Here is a 23,506-nt window from a genome sequence, read left to right on the forward strand (position 1 = left end):
AGTTATGTGGCCCTCACAGGAAAAAGTTTGGGGACCCCTGCTGTAGATGAACAACAATTTATTGAACTGGAACTTTGAGACACATGAGCACTGGGATTGATATATGTTCTCTCTTCCACTCCTCTCCCATCTCATCCTGTCCTCTTCTCTCCACACCTCCCCTCTCGTGTCTGCTCCCGTCTTCTCTTCCTACTCTTCTCAACTCCTCTCCCTTTTCCTCCGTCATCCTCTACTCTCTTATCCTCCTCTTCTTCTCCTCTTTCATCTTCGCCCCTCTTCTCTTCCTCCTCCCTCATTCCTTCTGTGCCTTCCTGGCCCATCCCCCTCTCCTCTCCTCTCTACAGTCTGAAGATCTGAATGGTCATGATCAATGATTTTTCAAAAATGGCTCACCCCAAATGTTCCTATTATTAGTATCATTTATTTTAAAAAAAATCACAAAATAGTTAAAAGTAGAACAAGACTAGACTGGTCATGTCAACTAGTATAGAAGTAATGTCACAGCCTAATGTGAAAATGTATAGGTAGTTAGCTAGCAATGCAAGCTAGCCAACACTAGCTAGTTAGTTAGCAAGCTGAATGTTGGCTAGCAAGATTGTACTGCATGTGCTTGCTAACCATCATTAATGAATCCAAATTCAAAACAAACTCCCCTAAATGTGGTGAATAACACGGTTTTAGGAAAAGTCAATGAGTGAAATAGTACATATGGGGATCAAACATAGTTCTAGTATTTTAAAAAAAAGGTAAAAATGTCCTCAACAATTCTAGTGTAAGCTGCTAGCTAGCAAGATTGCACTGCTTACTAACTAACGTTGATACACCCAGGTTTACCACACAGTTAAAACACAGCTACTTGCATAAGAAGTTTCACTGTAGATGTCAAGGCTCCTGTGTTGGCTGGGAAATGCATGTATTTGACCGTTCTATTGAGATCGCGAGTAACGGTTCTCGGTTATTATTCCGGAAGTCCACCAATCCGAAACTATACTTTTAAAGTCCATATCATCAATTCCAACATCCAATATACCAGATATGATGCCAAGAGCATTCTCTACAACAGGGGTCAGCAACCTTTTTGACATGGAGTGCCTGTTTGAAATATAGTTGTAACTAGTGTGCCTCAACAATATTCCATGCATTGTAATTTTTTTCTCTCATAATCAAGTATTTTTAATGATAATTTTTACATTATTACATCATTATTGTTATTGTTATTATTAACAATATTATTATGATGGTTGTATCAACCCTAAATCTGAGTTGGGGGGGGGGGGGGAATGCAATGCAGACAAACAGCTGCATACAGTGCGACCATTTCACTCACATTTGCCCATTCATTTTTGGACACATCACACACCATCGGTGTGTGTACTGTACGTGTGCTGTCATAGCTCCACCTACAGGCCTAATGGAGAACACCAGGAGAACACCAGGATGTGAATAGAGGGTGAATGTGAGGTAAGGCTGAGCCCGAACGTTCGAACGTTCGTTCGTTAAGCTGACATTCGGACTTTAATTAATGGGTTCGAACGTTCGGTGAAAAAAAATAAAGCAGGCGCAACGACGGTGAGGCGATGTGAAGCGGCGCGTCCCCCGAGTCGCTCGGCTCAACCAGTATGGTCTCTGCCGGGCTGTTGCTGGATACTCAACCAGAGCTCTAGTCTCAACCAATGCAATAGAACAATTTTGATTGAATGACAGGCGATTCTGCCAATTACGTCACACCGCTTGCACCCGCCTCTGCTGTTACCACCAATCGGCAAGCGTTTATTATTTTTTTTACTTCCGGCAATGCCGCCTGCTTGCGAGAAGCATTAACGTAGCGTTAGCTCCCCGCCGAGGAAGTAAAAGTCGTAACAAGGTTTCCATAGGTGAACCTGCGGAAGGATCATTAATGAATACCAGCCTTTTTCGGCCACGGAGCGCGAGCTTCATGGCGGGAGGTGGTTGCGTTGGAAACAACTCTGGCCGAGGCGGCAGGCGTGTTGGGAGCCCGGCGGGACCCCCGCGCCGGTGTCTCTCTGTCTCTCTGCCGTCCCCCGTTCCGAGGTAGACGGTGGAAGGAGCCGAGGCGCGCGCCTCTCTCCTTCCCGTCGACCAAGAGTGAATACCTGTTATTGAACGTGTAACACTAACTATATAACGTTAATGCCACAAAACGAATGCCTTTAAGCCCCTTACGTGACTGCGGTGTGCAAGGGCTATTGTTTATCATAAGTAGGAACTTTGATGCATGCAGTACTCAGTAGCTTGTTTATTTTCTTTGTGCTTTGTTTAATTACATGAAAAGCCACCACTGTAAACAACATGTTTTTTCACCAATAGATTATGCAATGCCGCCCTCCGTAGGATCTATAATACAAAAAAAAAAATGTAATAAAAAAAAAAAATGTAATAAAAAACATTTTTATTAAAAAATGTACAAAAAACGAACGCTCGAACGTTCGTTCGATAAACCCTGGCGAACGTTCGAACCCTAAAAACAGGGTTCGGGCTCAGCCTTAATGTGAGGTATATCGTGTAAATAAGTTTTGATTGATCGCAAGACTACACTGTAAAAAAAATATATATAATAAGTTACCAGAACTTACAAATATTGAGTTCGGTTACTGTGCATTAAGGTTTTCAGTTTTCAATCCATAATAAGTTAACAGAAAAATAAGTACACAACCACATTATTTCAACCTAATAATTGTTTATTGTCATTGTTTTAAGAACACAAGTTGACTTGGTAATACTCACATTTTGAGTAAAAAAATGGCTTTTAACATGTGCAATGTTCAATGAAATAGAAAAATAAATAATACAATTTGTTGATTAATCCCACTGGTCACAATGTTGACCGTAATAATGTTTTTGTTATAGGCTCTGCCAATGTTACTGAATGATGTAGCAATGTATTTCCAGCTAAATTGAAATAATAAACAAATAAAGGGTCTCAATTAAATATGTGGTAGTAAAAAGAACCTGTGGGAGGATTTCAACAAGATAAATGCGACAACAGTGCCTAGGGTTGCCTACCCCTGCTCTACAACATGGGATCAGCCATTTCTATTTACACTAAAAGCTGTTCACATGTAAAGGGTATATAATTCTTTTTTAAAGTTTGGGGGGGGAAAAAAAAATGTTTTGAAAAAGTTAATCGTGAGTTAAAAAAATAGATGTTGTAGCCTATATATATATTTATTGTAGATGTTGACAGTTTTCCATTGGAGACATAATTTGCAGTTGAAAAAGGGTAATCAATCGCAACATCGCAATTTTATAGTATCGTGATTCTGGTATCATTATAATATCATATTGTGATTCCCACCTAGGGCTGGGCGATATAACGATAAATATCGCGATATATTTTAATAATCGATATCGAATATCGAAATAAAAATAAAAATCGTTTTTTATATATATATATATATATATATATATATATATATATATCTTTTTTTTTTTTTTTTTTTTTTGTGACCTGCAACAGGGCAGTTTTAAAACCAGAGACAGTGGACAGACTTGTCTTTCTTGCCTGCAACTTAAAGTAATGGCTTTCTTGTCCAAATGACAATATTGACCAAATTGAGATTTATTTTTCTCTTGTCCATTTATTTTGTTTGCTTTCTAATTTAAAATACAGTTTGAAACCGTCTGTACACAGTAGGCTATGCTATGTGTGCTAGCAGAACTAGACTCCAGTCACGAGTCACATCCACCAAAAAAGCGCCAAAAGATCGAAAATAAACTAGCAGAGCCAGAACTGTTCAACTCCCCTGGAGCCACAGCCAGCAGAGAAGCCGGTTTACTTTCGCTTTTAAACCAGCTGCAGCCTGAGAACTGGAGTGTGAGGGGATGTAACACTAACAAAGAAACTGTAAACTGACAAAGAATTGCTGCAAAATAAACATGCATCTGTTGTTTAATAAAAAATAAAAAAATAAATAAATTCCCATATCGCCCAGCCCTATTCCCACCTCTACTAATTATGTTAACGTTAGAATGATGTGAAATTGTCAAAATGAGTCGTCTGCCAACAAAGATATTGTTACGTCAGGAAACGAATATATTCACAAAATGGATTACTTACCCATTTTTTCATGCATGTGTATTACATGATATGGCCGTAAAATGTTACATTTGGCCAGTAAAAAAATCGACCAAAAACAAAAACACACACACACGAATACACCAAGCACTTCAGGAGCAGATTCACTGATCTCTGCAGAGCTCTCTCAATAATCACAGTTTGATTCCTGGAATGTTTACCAAGTTGGCCTTGACAGAATTACTCCTATGTGTGTGTTTGTATGCGGGCTTCCTGTGTTATACGGGATGACTCTGGTAGATGTGGGGGCTACCCGCCATGCCCTCAGCCCAGATTTGATTCACAACAAGCAGGTCTTTTGTCCCAGTGTTGCCCTCCATCCTCCCACACAGGGCTCATAATGTCCCAGGCAATTTACCAGAGAGAGGGAGGATAGCATGGGGGAGAGAAAGAGAGTCTTTATCTTTGGTCTCAAGTCCAGCTCACTCAAGCATTTCTCTCAGAAATGACAGCAGCTCAAACATACTGATGTAACCGTATGCCCGTTGCTATGCCCACCCACTATGTTTGACATTGAAACACACACATAGGGCGGCATCCACAAATAATGGTGGTGCGGTGCTAATTGCACCCTTACAATTCATTATGAATTGAAAATGGGGGACCCTGATGTAAACAAGACAAAAATCTTTCTCTGGTCTGCATCCCCTTAACACATTGTGCGCCAATAACGGCGTAAATCGTTATTGCCCGCCATGCGTTGAAGCCAACAACGGCGTATCACGTGTTTGGGATCAATATAAAAATGTTTCGCCATGGCATACATTATTCATCCAGCCTCCCTCCGGATCGCAGCCGGACCCTGTTCTGATATTGCAACGCCTCAATACCGCCGCCTGGTGGATGGTCGGGCGAGTTACACTCACGCCAAACCGGAAGTGGCGATCGGTGCATCAAGGAAATTCCTCCGCCAGATATATATTGTTGCGTGGATACACACTCGAGTGCATTTGGATCGCGTTCGAAACGCAATAATCGATATGATTTCGCCGTTTATTGCGCCATACAAACCGGAAATGGATCTAGGCGATCGGCGTCAAATAATTGGGATATTTTTCTTCCAGTCTCATCGGCGAATGGTAAGAGGCCAGTAACGATATTTTCAGCCCGATTGTGCGTTTCTTTGTTTGCAAACAGTCTGATCAATATATCAACCCATACTAGATAAAGCCGTTACTGACGATAAAGGAATTATAGACGACCAGGGGAGGAAACTAACTTTTTGGCTTACCAGCCAACTGGCGAGTATCTGATTTTTTTTACCAGACAAACAGATTTTTTACCAGACAAAAAAAATCGCTAATTGTGATAATTACTTCTTTGTATGTCAAGCCGCGTCAATGTTGTGTATGCATCTGGGTAGGCACACTGTGCCTTTAAGACAGCACGGTGGTCTTACGACAGTGCTGTGAAAGTACCGTCAAGTGTTGTGGTAACGTCAGTTGGGTTGGTGTGCTGTTGACGTTGTGCACATAGATATCTATGGTTGTGCACACAGTGCACTGGTTGAGCTAGCCCCTTTCGTGACTGCGATGTGCAAGCCAGGGGCTTTTGAGCATGAAATAAAATGTCTAACCTTACGTCGTAGTCCGGTGCTTTTTCGGAAACATTATAGTCATAACAGATACACCTAGCTGGCTGCTTTGAGCACACGGGGCTAACGTTAGCTAGCAAGCAGCTATATAACGCTAACTAGAAGCTAACCACTGTATACAGTTCTAGTAGACAACATTACACCTCTGATTTAAATGTGTCCTTAGTAACTTATACTCGATGGTTGTACTAGGGTTGGATGCAGTTCCCCGTTGGTCAGTCTGTCTGTTTTCCATATTCTGCTGTGTTTAACTATCTGTTTGCGAGTGCTCCTGATGGCTAGCCTAGTAGTACCGCGGGACTTTTATTATTATATGTCCGCGGGTTGGCCAGTACTGCGCAAACGTTTATTAAACATTATATGTCCGCGGGTGGTCTTGTGCAGTGCTCTCGTGGCACTGTCTGTCAACTAAAGCGAACACTCAGAAGACGCGCACCGTTTGCCAGTCCAGTGATTGCAGAATGTTTTATTTTTTTGTATACTCGCCAGAGTGGCGAGTGGTCTTCATGAATCACTCGCCAAACGTAAAAAATACTCGCATTTGGCGAGTAAAGTGGCCTAATTTCCTCCCCTGTAGACGACCCCCGCCCCCCCTTTCCTCCATGCATGATGAAGCATAATGTATACCGATCATATACATTTGAATTTTTTAATATAGCAGCGTGTATAGGAAAGAAACGCCAATCGATAATCTATCATATGCTTCAGGGCCTATAACTAGCGTTTTTGGAATTACAGCAGAAAAGCTTAAAAACACTTATATTCAAGACGGTATTAACACAACAATGTATGAATGAAAAAATATAACGTTCCCACATCCGGAACGATAGATAATCGATGTTGAATGGGCCATAGTAATGCAGATATAGCTATAATATTTAAAAAGCTATAGCCCTGCAAAGAAGGTAAACATCTCCATAGGCTTACAGTGCTGGCAGAGAGTGGTATAAGATGGGCACAATGCCCGGCGCCCAATGTGTTAATGTCCACGACACGTGCACAATACATGTTTTCAAACTCTCTTTGGGTGTTTGCAATTCATGGGGAGTATATGTCTCTGATATCTTGGTACAGTGGGCAGGTTGTTAGAAAGTGTAGCGCAGTTTCCACCTCTGCTCTGACATGGCTGTTAGCCTAGCCACAGAGCGTCTTTAGAGGAGAGGCTCCGATTGAATCTGGGACACAGACATGCAGCCAATGGGTCACTGGCTCTGTTCATGGTCACGAATGGATTCCAGCTTCATTTATTTACTACAGATGACAAACGTGTTGTTTCTGTTTTTCTTTTTGAAATACTTGCGCCACACGGAACAACTGATCACTACAGCCCAGCATCATATTACTGTAGCCAGTCTCTTGAAACACTACTATCTCCAAACTTCCACTCCTCTAGAAACTTTATTTAGTTATGTGCTTGCGCTGCCGCGGTGTGTTTTCTTTTTAGCGTCGGCTTACTCCTTCCATAGTTTCACATATTTGTAACCCATTTAAATGTATTAAGCTAACGTTAGCCAATCGTCGGACATAACGTTAGCTCCCTAGGCTACAGTGCAAGCGGGCGCAGTCAGGACAGAAGAGTAGCGGATGTGACGTCGGTAAACAAGCCACAAATTAGGCTGTTATGTAAGACCGAAACACACCGCAGAGTGTGTCTTCTCCAAAGCGGGGGACACAGTGAGTGTGGAGCGAAAATAACTGCTAGAATACTCCATCAGCAGCAGAGTAGTTCATTGCTGCTAGATTGTTGGTTTGTTTAATCAGTTGTAAAATACTTTCATTTATTTGTTATTTAAATATATAGATGTGTAGTTGACTATTTCTTTTAATCAGCAGAAGTTAATTGCTGCTAGGGCATACAAAAAATAATGGTTTGGTTCCGGTTGCCAACCGACCCTGCCGATTTAGGTGCGACCCAATTTATTTTATGAGTAAAAATTAAATTAAATAAAATTAAAAAGATACAATTTTTTTTTTAAACAATAAAGTTTCATAAAAATCTTAGTCAAACCTGTAATATTATGGATATTAAACATGTTGTGAACATTTTAATTAAATAAAGAAATTCCCTATCCATAGTCGCCGTGGGAATTTTTTTTATAAAAAATTAAATTAAATAAATTCCCTACCTACCCATGGCCTTAACTGACAACCAACAGGAACCAAACAATATTTTCTTTTATGCCTAGAGTGGTTTGTTTACCCTTGTTTTATACTTATTATTTTGTAAAATACAATACCTTTATTTATTTTGTATTTAAATATATAGATGTGTACCTTTTTAGTTAATTTGTAAAAAAAAACTTAAATAAACATAACATTTATTTAAAGGTGTGTGACTGTGTATATGTTGTTCTAAATAAATAATAATAACTATTTGTATAGCACCTTTCATACAGGGGATTGCAGTTCAAAGTGCTTTACATCAGTAAGATGTAAATAATAATAAAGTAATAGATTATTTATGAAATATTAAGTTTGGATTTTTTTTTTTACAACTGAGGTAGGTAGATAACATTTTTAGTAGTGGTGGGGGAGAATATCGATACGTAGTAGTATCGCAATACTTTGTGTATCGATACAGGGACGCCAAGTATCGATATTTAATTATTTATTTATATATAAAGAAAATATGAATTATGAATAGTGATTTAAGAGAAGTTAATTCTATGTTATGACTTTGAACTAGGGATGCACGATAATTATCGGGACGATACCAGCTATTATGACGTCATCCCGATAAAATTATTGATAGCTCAGATAATAAAAAAAATAAAAATAAAAAATGTTTTAACATTTTTTTTTTCATGTCAACGTTCACACGCACAATATATGCTTACCGTAATTCCTCTAATAGTGACCCGGGCTTGTATTTGCTTAAACTGTAGCGGGTACCAGGCTTTTATTAGGAGGAGGCATGTATAAGAGAGAGGCCTATATTTCTAATTTTCAAACAGATAATAATGAATAAATCAACATTTTGTGTCAGTTTGAACCCAGTAAAATGTACTGGGTTCATTTATTGAAACCAAGTACTGTATGAAATAGTAAACAGTGCAATTACAGGTGGTCACTGGTCATTTCAACGTTTTCAAAGTGAAATCAAGTAACTTTACCTTAGCAGCTCAGTATATTAGTAGTATCCCGGCTTGTATTAGGAGGTCGGCTTATAATTGCTTAGCTCAAGAGCGCACCCGGCCATTAATAGAGACCCGGTTTGTAATTGAATACCGGTCACTATTAGAGGAATTACGGTACTTAGGATTTGACTTGATTCAACAACAAAGCAGTCGGGGCAATGGCAAGCCGAAAACGGTCGAAAATGTGGTTATTTGAAGTTTGGATATTTTTTGTTTTACAGCTGAGGTAGGTTGATTTTTTAGAGACTAAAGTACCGAAAAAAGGTACCGTTGGGTACCGGTATCGATTCACAGGTACCGGTACCCATCCCTACTGACAAAGCACAATACCTGTTGGTTTTTAGTTCACTCATTGTTCAGGGAAACACATTGTTAATGACATTGACAGATTGTGAATTTTGTGATTGACTCAAATTATATTTATTTGGAAAAATAAATATAGTCACTTTATTTGAAGAGTCAAAACTGTTCTCTTGGCTTTGTTTTGTTCATAGTAGTAATGCTCATGTCATGATAAATCTGGTTAGGTCAAAACTACAGGAATATACATTAAAAGAAAATATATTATAATACAATAAATATATATATCGGTTATCGGTATCGACCTTGAGGAGCAGAAAGTTATCGGTATCGATATCAAAATCAATATTGTGCACCCCTACTTTGAACGTCTGCCATTTTCACCGCAAAAGGCACATACAATTAACAATATGACGCGTCGATCGATCATGAATATGCAAATCGACAAATATGCAAAAATATATATTACTTTTTTAACCGGCCACAATGGCAATCAAGATGTATATTAGCAAGCCAATTTAAATTCTAGACGGCCATTGGCCTAACAAACACCCTGATGTGTGTGTGTGCATTTTCATTCAGCGATGCTCAATTCTACTAAGGTTACAAAGGCCTGGAGACACCTGGTGCAACACCCAATGTTAACAAAAGTAAAGCAAAAGTTGTCACCTAGGCTCACAGACGGTGTGTTGGCGTCCCAATCTCACAGGTGACACGGCCTTATGGGAAACCCAGCAAAGCCAACCATGACAAGTAGAGCTGTGAATCTTCACTCGCATCACGATTTGATTACGATTCAGCTGTCCACGATTCGATGATGCATCTCAATAATATATTACATCCCCAATTTTATAATCTATATTACTGCACATGTATACTTTTTCATCAATTAATACAAGCAGTCAGATAAATTTACTTTTATTTAGAAAGTTCTTAAATCAGAATGTCAAAATAAATGTCTTTACTAGTGTTGCATGATACAGATACTAGAAAGGTATCTCGATATCCAGCTGTTAAAAACGGTTCAATATTCAATAATTTTATTAGTATCAATACTTTTAGAATAGCCTGATGCTGTATTTTCTATGAGTTGAGTGAATGCATGACCAGAGCACTAGCTTTAATAATATATTTGTAGGGCGCTTTATAGTTGGAGCAAATCCCAAAGCACTACATTGTAAAATAACATAAAAGCTAGCAAGAGTAAAAAAACAATTTTTATTTAAAATGTAAAAATAAATTGGAGATAGAGATAGATAGATAAAAGGACAACCAATACAACAAACAAACGATGAAGGTCAGCACTGAAGTTTAAAAAAGTTCCAATGAATAAATAAATGGTGAGCACTATTGCACAGTGTTGAGTCGAAAAAATCAATTGCTATATAAAATTACAGTATACAAATTTTAAATGAATTGCACATGAATAGCATAAATCGATTATGTTCTGTCACTGCGTCGATTCCGTCGATGCAGAATTGTCCACGTCCGCATCGCGATGCATCTTAGAATCGAGAAATTTCCACAGCCCTAATGACAAGATGGTGATACCATGTCAGACTGGCTGGATTTTAGATTTCATGACAGGCAACATGTTGTGCTCACATGGGGGGGGGGGGGGGGTGTACAAGGGCTTGTTGTGTGTATGTGAGAGAGAGACAGAAAGATGGTCAAAAGAGCGAAAGAGACCGATAGAGATGCAGAGTGAGGGCTAGAAGACAGACGTGGCTGAAGTCAGCAGGTTAAAAGGTCAGACCCCAGAAGGTCAGTGTTGTACTAGTCTGGCGGAACAGGAACTCTCTCCCCAACTCAAACATGGCTCCACATAACAGTCACTCGTTGTAGCTGAGGGAAGGCTTTGTCCAGCCACACACAGCAACCAAACGGCCACATAGACCACGTCATAAAACAGCACAAAAGGAGAAGGTTGAGAATGCCACCGTGGACGATGGATTCCAAAAAATCACCAATTCCACTGTTCCTCTCTGAATAAGCCAAACTGGTTAAAACTGATGAATGGTTCATTACCTGCTAAATCCAAACTTACCAGCCAATGCCAACATTTGGCAGCATATGATATGGCTGGTGTTAATTTCCCACCCTGGAGCCGAGAGAGGAGTGTGAAAGGAGGTTGAGAAAGGGACAGATCAATGACCAAGTGAGAAAGGTAAACAACAATGGGAAAGGAAGAGACAACCAACAGCCTAAGCCCAACAGGTGCACTGATACTAATGCCAGCATTGGAAATCAGCCCAATACCAGACCAGACTCATACTCAAGAGTGAAGGCCACCAATAGCAAGAACCAGGTACTAGCCAATGGTATATATATTATATTATGAACAAAAGTATCAGTGACATTCAAAAATTCCTTCAACTACTCAAAATGAAGTAGGCCTACTCGTACTTGGCCAGTAAAGAAAACATTGCTGTACACTTCTTGCTTTTAATTCATTTTATAGGGGTGGAAAGCATTGAGTTATTCAATGTTGATGCTTGGGGTCACGATTCGATAAAAAATCTAGGGCTGTACCAGACTCAGAATTTTCTTAGTCTAATCGGATTTGGCAGGTCAATGCGACGATTTGTTTTATATCTAAACAAATTTAAATAAATTAAATTAAATATATTGAAGTCTATTCATAAGATGTTCTGGCTAAATACATTGGCATGCATTTCAGTGCTAGCATACGTTAACATAGTCAAGTGCAACAGAGACATATGACTTTATTTGAGCATTTAAAATCAATAAATCTGTTAAGACAACTGCATATGATGCCAGATGGCTGATGTGAATTGCCGACAATGCAATGTTGGATATATAGTTCAATGCAAAAATTAGGGCCCTATGAAATCCGTTTTATCTTTTCCTGTTTTCGGATTTGAAATGTTCCTGTTTTTCCGTGTTAATATCTCAATTCCGTGAAATCCTCCGCAACTCCACGATTGCGGATTCCAGAGGGCCCTAAATTAAATCTATTCTACAATTAAAAGTGGAAGCTGCTCTGTACTGCAAAGTCTGTGCACACTTTAAAGGAAAACTCCAACATTTTGGGAAATTAGCTTACGGTATTTAACATCTTCCCTGGAGTTAGACAAGAAGATACTAGGGCTGTCTTAAATACTTCGAAGCTTCGTTCGATGGCACAAGCTTCAAAAAAAAAAAAAAAAACGAAGTTTATATAAAAAAAAAAAAATCCCAATCCATAGAACCAATCATAATCAAGGGCACACAACATAAAATTTGTTTATATGCGGACGACGTAATACTGTTCATGCAAAACCCCAACACCACACTGCCTCATCTGCTCAAGTTGATTGAGAACTTTGGAGATTTATCGGGATTCAAGATAAATTGGCCGAAGTCGGCTTTCCTTCCACTTAACGCCCCTGCAAAAAAAGATATAACCCTCCCAGGAGAGATACCTGTCCTATGGTAAAACATTTTAGATGTTTGGGAGTGGAAATATTCCCCACCATAAGACAAACGGTGAAGCACAATTACACAAAAATCCAAAACAAAATCAAAGACGACCTTGATAGGTGGGCAAAACTTAAAAACTCAGTACAGGCACGGATATCAATAGTTAAGATGGACGTACTACCTAGAATCAACTTCTTCAGCTCAATGCTACCGTTACCCCCTCCAGAGGGTTACTGGAAAAGATTACACTCCTCCACATACAAATTTATTTGGAATAACAAACCACCACGTATAAAAAGATCCACCGCACAGAGAAATAAAGCAGACGGTGGCATGGCATTTCTTTTGTACATTATCTAACGTTAACACGAACCTAAACTAACTTTAGGTTAGTTGTAACGTTAGTTTAGGTTCGTGTTAACGTTAGATAATGTACAAAATAAACGTTTTCCGCTGCTATAAACGTTGCACTTTTATTTTGACAACCCCAGAAAGGAAGTCATTATATATGCTTTACGATCCTGATCTGTGTTAGCTCCGGTTAGCTCAGAGCGTCCGGTATATCAACACTACACTAGCCATTGAATTACTGTTTTCTAAATTGGGGAGGCTTTTAATCGTCAAGGTAAGAGGATTTCAAGTCATGGTATCCATAAACTTCAATCGGTTCAGATCCTTTGAATGAATGAGAATGTAAACAAACACGGCGTCACGTTGAGAGCAAAAAATAGTTCAGAGTATATTTGCTTATAAAATGTAATTGTCTAATTCAATTATTTCTTATTTCTCCACGTGGTGAATACACAGGTCACAACATGTTTACATGAACGTTTTGGAGTTGTATTTAGAGTGTATTCTGCAATCTGTTAATAAACTTTTCAATCAATCAATCAAACTATACACTGTAAGGGAACGCCAGGCTCCGGCCCCGCCTCACTTCCAGTGATGAAGCTAAGCTATGCTAACGGAGCGACTGTTCCCTAAGCCTAATGCATGCACAGAGACAAAAAAGGTATGTATCTTCTTGGTAAAACCAAGGAGCTGATCGTGGATTATAGGAGAGGACAGCAGGAGACGCACACACCACTGATGATTAACGGGGCCACCGTGGACAGGGTGAGCAGCTTTAAGTACCTGGGGGTCCACATCTCAGAGGACCTGACATGGTCAACACACATAGACACAGTAGTAAAGAAGGCAAAACAGCGCCTCTACCACCTGAGACAGTTAAGGAAGTTCAGAGTATCGGGGAAGATACTCCAGTCCTTCTACTCAGGAGCTGTAGAGAGCATCCTGACCGGAAACATCACTGCCTGGTATGGAAACAGCACGGCACAGGACAAGAAGGCCCTACAGAGAGTGGTGCGCTCAGCCGAGCGTACCACGGTAACCACGGGTATTGCACTACCCCCCCTGCAGGTTCTATACAACAAGAGGTGCAAATCCAGAGCCTGCAGGATAATGAAAGACCCTCACCACCCCAATAACAGCCTGTTTCAGCTGCTGAGGTCAGGCAGACGCCTGCAAACCCCAGCTACTAGGACAGAGCGGCTGAGGCTCAGCTTCTTCCCCCAGGCCATCAGAGCCATGAACAATGAACATTGAGTGCTCAGAACATTGAACTATCCACACACAAGCACACATGAACACACACACACGACACACACGCTGTGCACGCTCACACACGAGCAGCCACTTAACACTTTAACATGAGCGGGCACACACTCATGTCGCACACACGCACACTTATGGCCAAAGGAAAGGACACTTTAAATTAGAATAACAGGAACAGTGTATTGCACTACCAAAGCTAACTAGCATGTCCCATATGCTCTGTAAATAACTATGTACAGATACCGAGATGTCACTCCATGTTACCTGTTACCTGTTTACTGCACAATGTTGTTTTTTCATTTTTGATTCTATTATATGTTGTACCACTGTATTGCACATCGTTGCGGGCAAGACCACCCACATTTCATTGTATACCTGTATGCCGTGACAATTAAAACTCTTGACTTGACTTGTCTAACTCCAGGGAAGATGTTAAATAAGCTAATTTCCCAAAATGTTGGAGTTTTCCTTTAAGTTTGTAATGTCGTCTGACTAAGTATTGATAACATACTGGAGTGGAGAGATAACACATAATACATATTGGAGATATATTAAAAAGCTCTCTGGCTGGTCGTTTTTCTTTTTTTAATCTAAAGGCAAAAAGGTAATTTTGTTCCCCGTTTTTCAGCATTTAGCTACAGGCAAACAATGAGAGATAAACAATGTCATGGTAACTGGTGTGGGTGTTACTTCAAGATCGATAATAAAATATATTGCAGTCCTGTATATTTTGTGTTGTATATTGTGTCCTATATTTTTACTTTTGTTGTTTATATTGTCTATATCTTTTTTATACACCATGGGAATGGGGGGACGCAATTTCAACTTTCTGTATGTCTTGCACAAATAGAAAATGTACAATAAAGTTGACTTTGACTAAAGTAGCTATAATGAGTTGATAGATAAAAAGCAGTGATGGTAGGTTACTCTCCCTACTCATGTAGATTCCAGTAGGCATAATTATAATAAATAATTTAAGACCTGCTCCGAGGTCATCAATTGGCACACATGCGATGCATGCATGCAATTCGTATCTGCGATTAACCCATCCCGTCGTCCTTCCCCCCCCAAGGGCAGCCGGGAGCAGACAGGCGTCAACGTGAGCCGCGCCAGGGCCCAGGGGACCAATCCAAGTGCTCCTGTCGGTCTTCGTCAAGGACGCCACAGCGTTACTTAGCGATCTTGTTGTTGTGCATGTTTTTCCATTGGGTTTATCTTATCGGGGGGGAAACCCTTGCGAGCACGGGGAGAACATGCAAACTCCACACAGAAAGGCCTGGGAGATACCCCACCTGGGTAACTGGCATCATGGAAACCTGGTCCCCAAGCGGGAATCGAACCCTGGACCTTCTTGCTGTGACACTGCCGTTGTGTCCTTGGGCAAGACACTTAACCTACTTGCCTCGTATGAGTGTGTATGCATGTGAATGAATGTTGGTGGTGGTCGGAGGGGCCGTAGGCGTTGATTATTCGCCACGCTTCCGTGAGTCTGCCTCAGGGCAGCTCTGGCTGCAATTGTAGCTTACCACCACCGGGATGACTGTGTATGAACGAATAATGGACTCTGTGAAGCGCTCTGAGTCAGAGAAGAGCGCTATATAAATCCAATCCATTATTATTATTATTATTATTATTAACCACTACACCACCGTGCCGCTGTGTGCGGCATCCACACTACACACAGCATTTACAGACATAAATAAACTTCATGGCTCATCTCATGGGTATTCAGTAGGTGGTGTCAGGGAGGCAACTACCCATGTTTTGTGTTTTTTCTGGGAAATTAATTGTTTAGATGAATCAACAAAATAATTTAGTTGCAGCCCTAATATATAGGCTATATAAAAACGATGTATTGACTCAAATAATCTCAGTCCACTGAGGGGTCTCTGATTTGAATCGTCAAAATTCAGGGGGCAGCCATATTCAAAACAATTCTAGATTCATCCTAATTATTTAGGCTAGTCGTCATTTCAATTATCTTCTAGATTGCCATCAACCTTTGTGTTACAAATATTGTACATCTTTCTGCTAGGGTAATTTTGGCAATATGTAGCATTTAGCAAGCTAACAGTTCTAACACATAAGCTACAGTTCTAAAGTTATAAGAAATGTGAAATCATATCACAAGGCGACAAATGTTTGTTTTGGGGATTTTTTTTTTTATCTTAACACATTTGTCTGCCACCGTTGAAAGCCTATGGAGATGTTTACCTTCTTTGCAGGGCTATAACTTTTTTAATTGTATTGCTATATTGACATTACTATGGCCCATTCAACATCGATTATCTATCGTTCAGGATGTGGGAATGTTATATTTTTTCATTCATACATTGTTGTGTTAATACCATCTAGTATATAAGTATGTTAAGCTTTTCTGCTGTAATTCCAAAAACGAGAGTTATAGGCCCTGACGCATATGATAGATTATCGATTGCCGTTTCTTTCCTATACACGCTATATTAAAAAATTCAAATGTATATGATCGGTATACATTATGCTTAATCATGCGTGAAGGAAAGGGGGGGGGGGGGGTCGTTTATAATTCCTTGATCGTCAGTAACGCTTTATTTAGTATGGGTTGATATATTGATCAGATGGTTTGCAGTGAAATTAATAAACAATCGGGCTGAAAATAACGTTAGTGTCCTCTTACCGTTCGCCGATGAGACTGGAGGAAAAAGATCCCAATTATTTGACGCTGATCTCCTAGATCCATTTCCGGTTTGTATGTATGGCGCAATAAACGCCGAAATCATATCAATTATTGAGTTTAGAAAGCGATCCAAATGCACTATAGTGTTTGTCTTAGGGCTGGGTGATATGGCCTCTAAATGATATCGCGATATTTTTTGGCCATATCACGATACACGATATATATCGCAATATTTTGACATTTCCTCTAAAGCACGTAAAAATGCTTGATTTAACCCTTTGATGCATACAGTCCCTGCAACATATGTTCGCATTATTAAACCATGAAGATCCAGTTAGTATTTATACTGTAACGTTTGGCTACTTTAAATCATTGAATGTAGAGAGAGAGCGAGAGAGTAAGAGAGGGCGAGAACGCGCGAGAGAGCCAGCGCCCCCCCCCCCCCCCCCCCCCCCCCCTCGGGTTTTGTTCTAGGTTTGCTTTTTGATCGTCTAAGCTGCCGTAGGTGATGATGTCACACTCGAATGTAAACAGGAAAAGTTTAACACACGGAGATGGAAACTGGATGATATAAAGAAACGAATAACCAATAAATATGAAGTTATGTTTAAACTTCTGTTGTCAAGCGTCGTCAATATAACCCACCCTTTCCTCACGAATGGAACTAGTGTTGTGGAGTCCGCTTTGAGCGTTTTCCAGGGTTAGCAGCTAACGCTAGGTAGCTTAGCCTAGTCATCATGGATAACTTGGTTAGCAGCTAACGTTAGCCCATTGCTTGCGTCAATTAAATTGCATGGTCTGTCTAATGAAATTACAATTGCATGTAAGGTCCGCGCTGGTCATGTGTCTATAATGAAATGAGCGGACAGCTCTGTGCTAAAGCAAGTCTCATCTCAGCCGCAACGTGACAACATATACTCGATGTTCACGATATAGTAATTTACTACATCTCATGTAGAACAAGCCGCGATACATCGAGTATACTCGATATATCGCCCAGCCCTAGTTTGTCTGGATCCACGTAACAAAATATTACTGCCGGAGGGATTTCCTCGATGCACCAGCGCCACTTCCGGTTTTGGCGAGAGAGTAACTCGCCCGACCACCCACCAGGCGGCGGTATTGAGGCGTTGCAATCTCATACAGGGTGCCGCTGAAGTCCGGAGGGAGACTGGATGAATTATGAATGCCATGGCGAAAAAATTAAATATTGATCCCAAAAACTATTTACGCCGTTGTTGCCATTCAACGCATGGCGGGCAAAAACGCTGTAAGTCGTTCTTGGTGACCAATGTGTTAAATGGGAACTATCTTACTATTTCTTTCACTATTTGGGCAACTGTACACAATTCCTGTGAGTCTATGGAACATGTCTGTAAGGTTTTTTTCAAAAGAATTCATTGTTTTGTATTTCTAATCAAGTACTGTAGAGCAGCAGTTTCTGCCCTTCCAAGATTCCAAGCTGTTTTTGGCTGGGCTCCGCCCATACTCGCAATGCGCTTTGAGTGACAGTCACCCACTGCACTGCAATGCACTGGCAGATACCTTTTGGGGAAGAGAGAGAGATAGAGAGGGACTAATTAATTTCCCCCAGGGGGGGGGGGGGGCATAATCCCACAGGACAATGCATTGGTAACTTGTTTCAAATGACAATATATTATTGCACGGATCGGAATAGGTGTGAGAGCTAGGGCTGAGCCCAAACGTTCGAACCCTCGTTCGTTATGTTGGCATTCGAATTCTAAATCAACATTTGAATTCTTTATTTTTACAATAAAAATTACAAATTTAAATATTTTTTTCTATTCATTCTGTTTAAACCAATGGTGTTTTTCTTCACAGTTGCAGATAAAGATTAGGCTACACTAATATTATAGTATAAAAAAAACTGATGAGTTATATTCATTAAAGAAAGTTGATTTAATTGATTTAGTTGGGCTGGGGCTTCTCCCTGGGCTGGGTCTGGGGCTGGAAAGTTGATTTAATAATTAAAAAAAAAAAACTAATTTAAAATCAGATTCATCACTTTATTCAAATTGAGGATTTAGTTTGAGGATATTAAATTTAAAAGTGTTTAAAGATATAAAAAGAATAAAAAATTAAATGTTTGTTTTATTTTTTTTAATTAAAAACAAAGGTTCGAACGTCCGTTCGAAAAACCGTGACGAAGTTCAAATCCCAAAAAAAGGCTTCGGGACAGCCTTAGTGGGAGCGTGCGCTATGATATTTTGCAACAGGTGATAGAAGCGAGTGCTGATACTACGAGAGAGAGAACGAGCAGGCAAGAGAGACAGAGAGAGCGAGAGAGCCTCCTCCCAGGACCCAGTCCCATTACCTTCCCACCCGTTTTATATAGTTCTCTGGTTGATTCACGATGTGTGTGTGTGTGTGTGTGTGAACAGCTGAAGGTCTCTGCTAAATAACCGCTTCCACATTATTTCCACTCGCTGCTCATATAAACGTATCACAGTTGATTGTGGGTGGGCGGTGGCAGATCAGTGCCTATTCACGTCAGTGAGCGAGTCAAATCAGAATGGCTTGGGTTCAGCGGGGGAGGATTTTGTCTCATCTGAACTGGAGGAATGCGCACTTTTTTTAATTTGAGACCTAGACAGTGTTGGTACAACCCCACATTGCTAGAAAACAATGCAAACCCCTGGAAAAGGCCATTTATAAGATAGTTCCCCTTTAAAAGATTAAAATAGAATAAAAAGGTACTTTTTGTCCTTTTCGACAAGGAATGAGGTGAATAGACTGAAAACTTTATATTAGATAAAACTAATGATGTATATATTCATTGCAGATGGTTAATTTTTCAAAATCGTCCTAAATCATTCATTCGAATTAATAGATCGAATGAATCGATTAATCGCCCAGCCCTATAACGTGATTGTCTGTTCTCTTTCAACACACCGCCTCAGTCTTCCATCCTTCGGACTACACACCACAAATTTAGTGACTGCTCAGTGACACTCGTTCACCTTTTCCTGAGTAATTTTACCCCGCTGTGCTAGCGTGAAAGTATTTTTCTGAGGTGCGCGAAAACCACTAGCTGCAGCCTCAGTCTGATTGTCAATCATCATCTAAAATGGATGAAATGGGAGAATATTTATACAGTGAAAGCATTCGTTTTTCATTTAGGTTTTCCTTGTCAAGGAATCAAATAGTCTGCTATGGCTGCATGCGTGGCACTAACGTTATTGTTTTAAAATGCCCAACTGTCAGAAAACAGGGCATCGATAAGAGGAATCGATAGTCACGGAGGCATGCGATTCCAGGAATCTGACTATTAGGAACCGGTTCCTGTTACGAACTCGATTCAATTAGGAACTCTATTACCATCCCTACAGATATGATGTAACAGTATCATAGATGAAATGTCTTGCAATATATTGATTATTGCAGATATCGCGTATCGTCATATCATCAACAAGGGCCAAATATCGTATTGTGAGTTACTTGTATCCTCCCACCCCTAGTTGGTGATGGTTGAATTGAGCTGTGTTCAACAGAATGAGATGAGGTGATTGTTTTGGCTGGGGCCCCTGGTGTTGGGAAGCCCTCACACCGACAAGCCTAGTCATGCTGCTGTTGGCATGCAATCTACCTTCATATCTCCAACAACAGAACTCTTAATATCAGAAGCTAAGAAACAGAAAGACTGGCTAAGCCATATAGTGTAAATTAAATTCACTTTTCAATTTAAAGTTAGGCTACTGTGATAAGTAGGGGTACACCAAATACGGACAGCAGTATTGGGTAATGGCCCGATACAAGGCTAAATACTCTTTAAGTTCGCAAAATACCAAGCACTACCTGTGTAGTACGAGCACAATCTTATCTAACCTAGGGTTGGGCAGACGGCTGACAACCATCAACTACTGAGCCCAACATTATGGTGTATATTTAGTTACATCACTATGACTAGTATTTAAAATATTTTTCATAATCTACTTAATGAGGTAGCCTTTAGGCTATAGGGAGGGAAAGTAAGGAAAGACCTGGTGAGAAGGTGAGGACAGGCTGTGAATGGGCTCAAATGTGCAGTGTAAAGACTACCTTTAACGGAGTAGCCCATAATACTGTACACAACCCTCCCGACCCAACCCCAACAACATTAGCATGCAATGTTTCACTGTGGACATCGTCATATGACAATTCGGTAGACATCACCCAACCATAATCTATGTCCAACACTTACATCAGAAAATAGAAGTAGGAGGTGGGCTTTTGATTAGATTAACACTTTTTTGTCCCCTTTGTATTAGACGAACTGTATTAAGAGTGCTTTCCTGCACAAATTCAGAGTATGAAGTCAAAAACATTTTAATATCAAGCAAATTACTAATTTTGACACTCCATACTGGTGAGTACTCAAAAACAAAGTACTTCTACTTGGTCAGAAAAAAGGTGGTATCCATGCACCAAAAGGGTCAGTTCACCCTCAATTCTAAATAACCCGAGTACTTGAGTAATTGTACTTCGTTACAATACTTAAGTACTGTTTTGGGGGATTTGTACTTGAGTATTATTAGGTTTGTATACTTTGTACTTTTACTCCATTACATTTCAGAGAAAAAAAATATACTTTTTACTCCGTACATTTAAAATGCAGACCTACAAAGTACAAATCTTGCAGGTCCAACCATTTTAATTGGTATTTTTGAATTGTTTATCTGGCCAAAATAACGTTATTAATCCTGCGACCGCAGGTAAACAGCCAATAAAATCCCCATCAATGGAAAATGAACCCGCCCATACCCATGCTGATTGGTCCTTGTGCAAGACTAGAAAGCGGGGATCTTTGATTAAACACCTGCTATCAGAAGAATAGAGTCAGGGGGCGGCTAGGTGGCACAGTGGGCAAGGCGTTCGCCACCAACGCAGGATATGCTGGGTTCGAGCCCAGCTCTCAGCGTTGCTACCAGCTTGGCTGGTCGTTCATACTAATACAATTGGCAGTATTAGGGGGTGGGAAGCTGGTGGGTGGGGATCGGACGTTGTGGACAGCGACTCCTACAGGTCGGTTGGTGCGCCTGCGCAGTAGAATCAGGAAGCGACAGGGCCGGCGTGTCCCTCCCACGCAGACCCTCGCCGCTGAGAGATCGCGCTGTGCAGGTGAAAAGATGCAAGGGCTGCCTCCTCGAGTACCGGAGGGGACACGTGATGCAAGGCTTCGTCCACATTGCAGCCGGCCAGTGGGAGGCATGGCCTAACAGCGTTCGAGACAGGGGAGGGTAGAATTGGACAATGCGGAATTGGGGAGAAAAAGTCGATAAAAAAAAAGAAGAATAGAGTCAGAGTGACAAGCCATAGAAGATGGCCACAATGAGTGATGAAGAGGACGAAACGGTCGGCGACGGCGTGGATGGACAAGACGAGCATCCATGGCCCTATCTACATAAAAAAATACATAGTTCAAGGACTCCAACCTTATAGTGTTGTTGAGTTGCCATCATTCAACGCCCCCAACCACCCCTCCTACCAAACCCCTCACCCCCCCCCCCCCACCACCTCCAATGTACAGTCCCGCCCCCCTCAACCCCACCCCACCTACCCAACCTCCTCCAATGTACAGTTTCTACGTCAAATGTATATAACACTCTCTTTTCTGGACTCTTTTTGTATCACAAACAGTACTGTATTTGCAAATCTGGTATGTCATAAATGTATAGATGTAGCAGTACTGTCTATCTGTATGTCGTGCATGTCATATAATTATGTCCTGATGAATTGAAAATGGGGGACCCTGATGTAAATAAGATGAAAGTCTTTCTCTGGTCTGCATCCCCTTAACAATTGTGTATATTGAGCTGTATTGTACCCATTCTGCAATCTGTTAATAAAGTTTTCAATCAATCAATCAATCAGTTAACTGCAGTTGTATTATCATTATTTAACCCTGACTTTAAGTTAGCCTGCTTCCTTCCTAAATACGTTGCACATGTCTAGTTAGTTAGCATCAACACAGCTAAGATAGCTTTAGCCAGCTAACGTGAACGCTACTGTAAACATAACTTTATGTTAGCTGGTTACAAACGTTACCTAATTGCTAATGACAACTCCTATCGTTACGCAGTGAAATGTCTCCACCCGTTAAACATGGCAACAAAGCCAGACATGTTACGCCAGACTTGCTGTATGTATGCATAACTTACAAACAAACGTTCGCTAACTAGCTAGCTTGGTAAAGGTGGCAAATAAGTTGAGCGTTAGCTAACGTTTCACATCACGTTAGACATGTACTACATGCTATTTGCCAGCGTTGTCTGTCAGTCAGTACATCGAAAGAGTAGCTAGCTAAATAATCGCCAACGTTGTATGTTTCTGGTCAACTTACCCAAAGTATGTTTTCTCTGAACTCTCGTCGGTGTCCGTTTATCTCGGTGTATGTTTGATATTATTCTTCTCAGCACATCTCGTTCTGCCAGTGCGCCTGCGCTGCTGCTACAGTGCTCGAGTCAGTGGTGGTGCGTCACTGTGACAGGAGCTGCTGATGTGGGTTTCACGCCATCTAGCGTTCAAAATGCGTATGTACTGCATTCTTCATTGCATAAAGGGAGTCAGTAGGGTATATCTGCAGGGCCGCAAGCCCAACGTCTGGGCGGGGCTTCGGGGCTTGTACTCTGTGTGAGGCGGAGCTTCGGGGCTTGTACTCTGTGTGACTTGATTGATTGAATTGATTG

At 40.6% G+C, this 23,506-nt stretch overlaps 1 protein-coding gene across 4 annotated transcripts in view; it reads right to left on the reverse strand.

Annotated features, from left to right (window-relative positions):
• The window catches only part of LOC311234326 (pleckstrin homology domain-containing family A member 1-like), a 58,263-nt gene extending 35,019 nt beyond the window's left edge, over positions 1 to 23,244 (reverse strand). For all 4 annotated transcript variants that reach the window (XM_084321463.1, XM_084321462.1, XM_084321465.1 and 1 more), the window contains exon 1: positions 23,161 to 23,244. The gene's annotated coding sequence lies outside the window, so the exon portion shown is untranslated. The remainder of the gene's footprint in view (positions 1 to 23,160) is intronic.
• Between the last annotated feature and the right edge of the window lie 262 nt (positions 23,245 to 23,506).

Source organism: Notolepis coatsorum (assembly GCF_963971535.1).
Source record: "Notolepis coatsorum genome assembly, chromosome: 9".
Classification (NCBI taxonomy): domain Eukaryota; kingdom Metazoa; phylum Chordata; class Actinopteri; order Aulopiformes; family Paralepididae; genus Notolepis; species Notolepis coatsorum.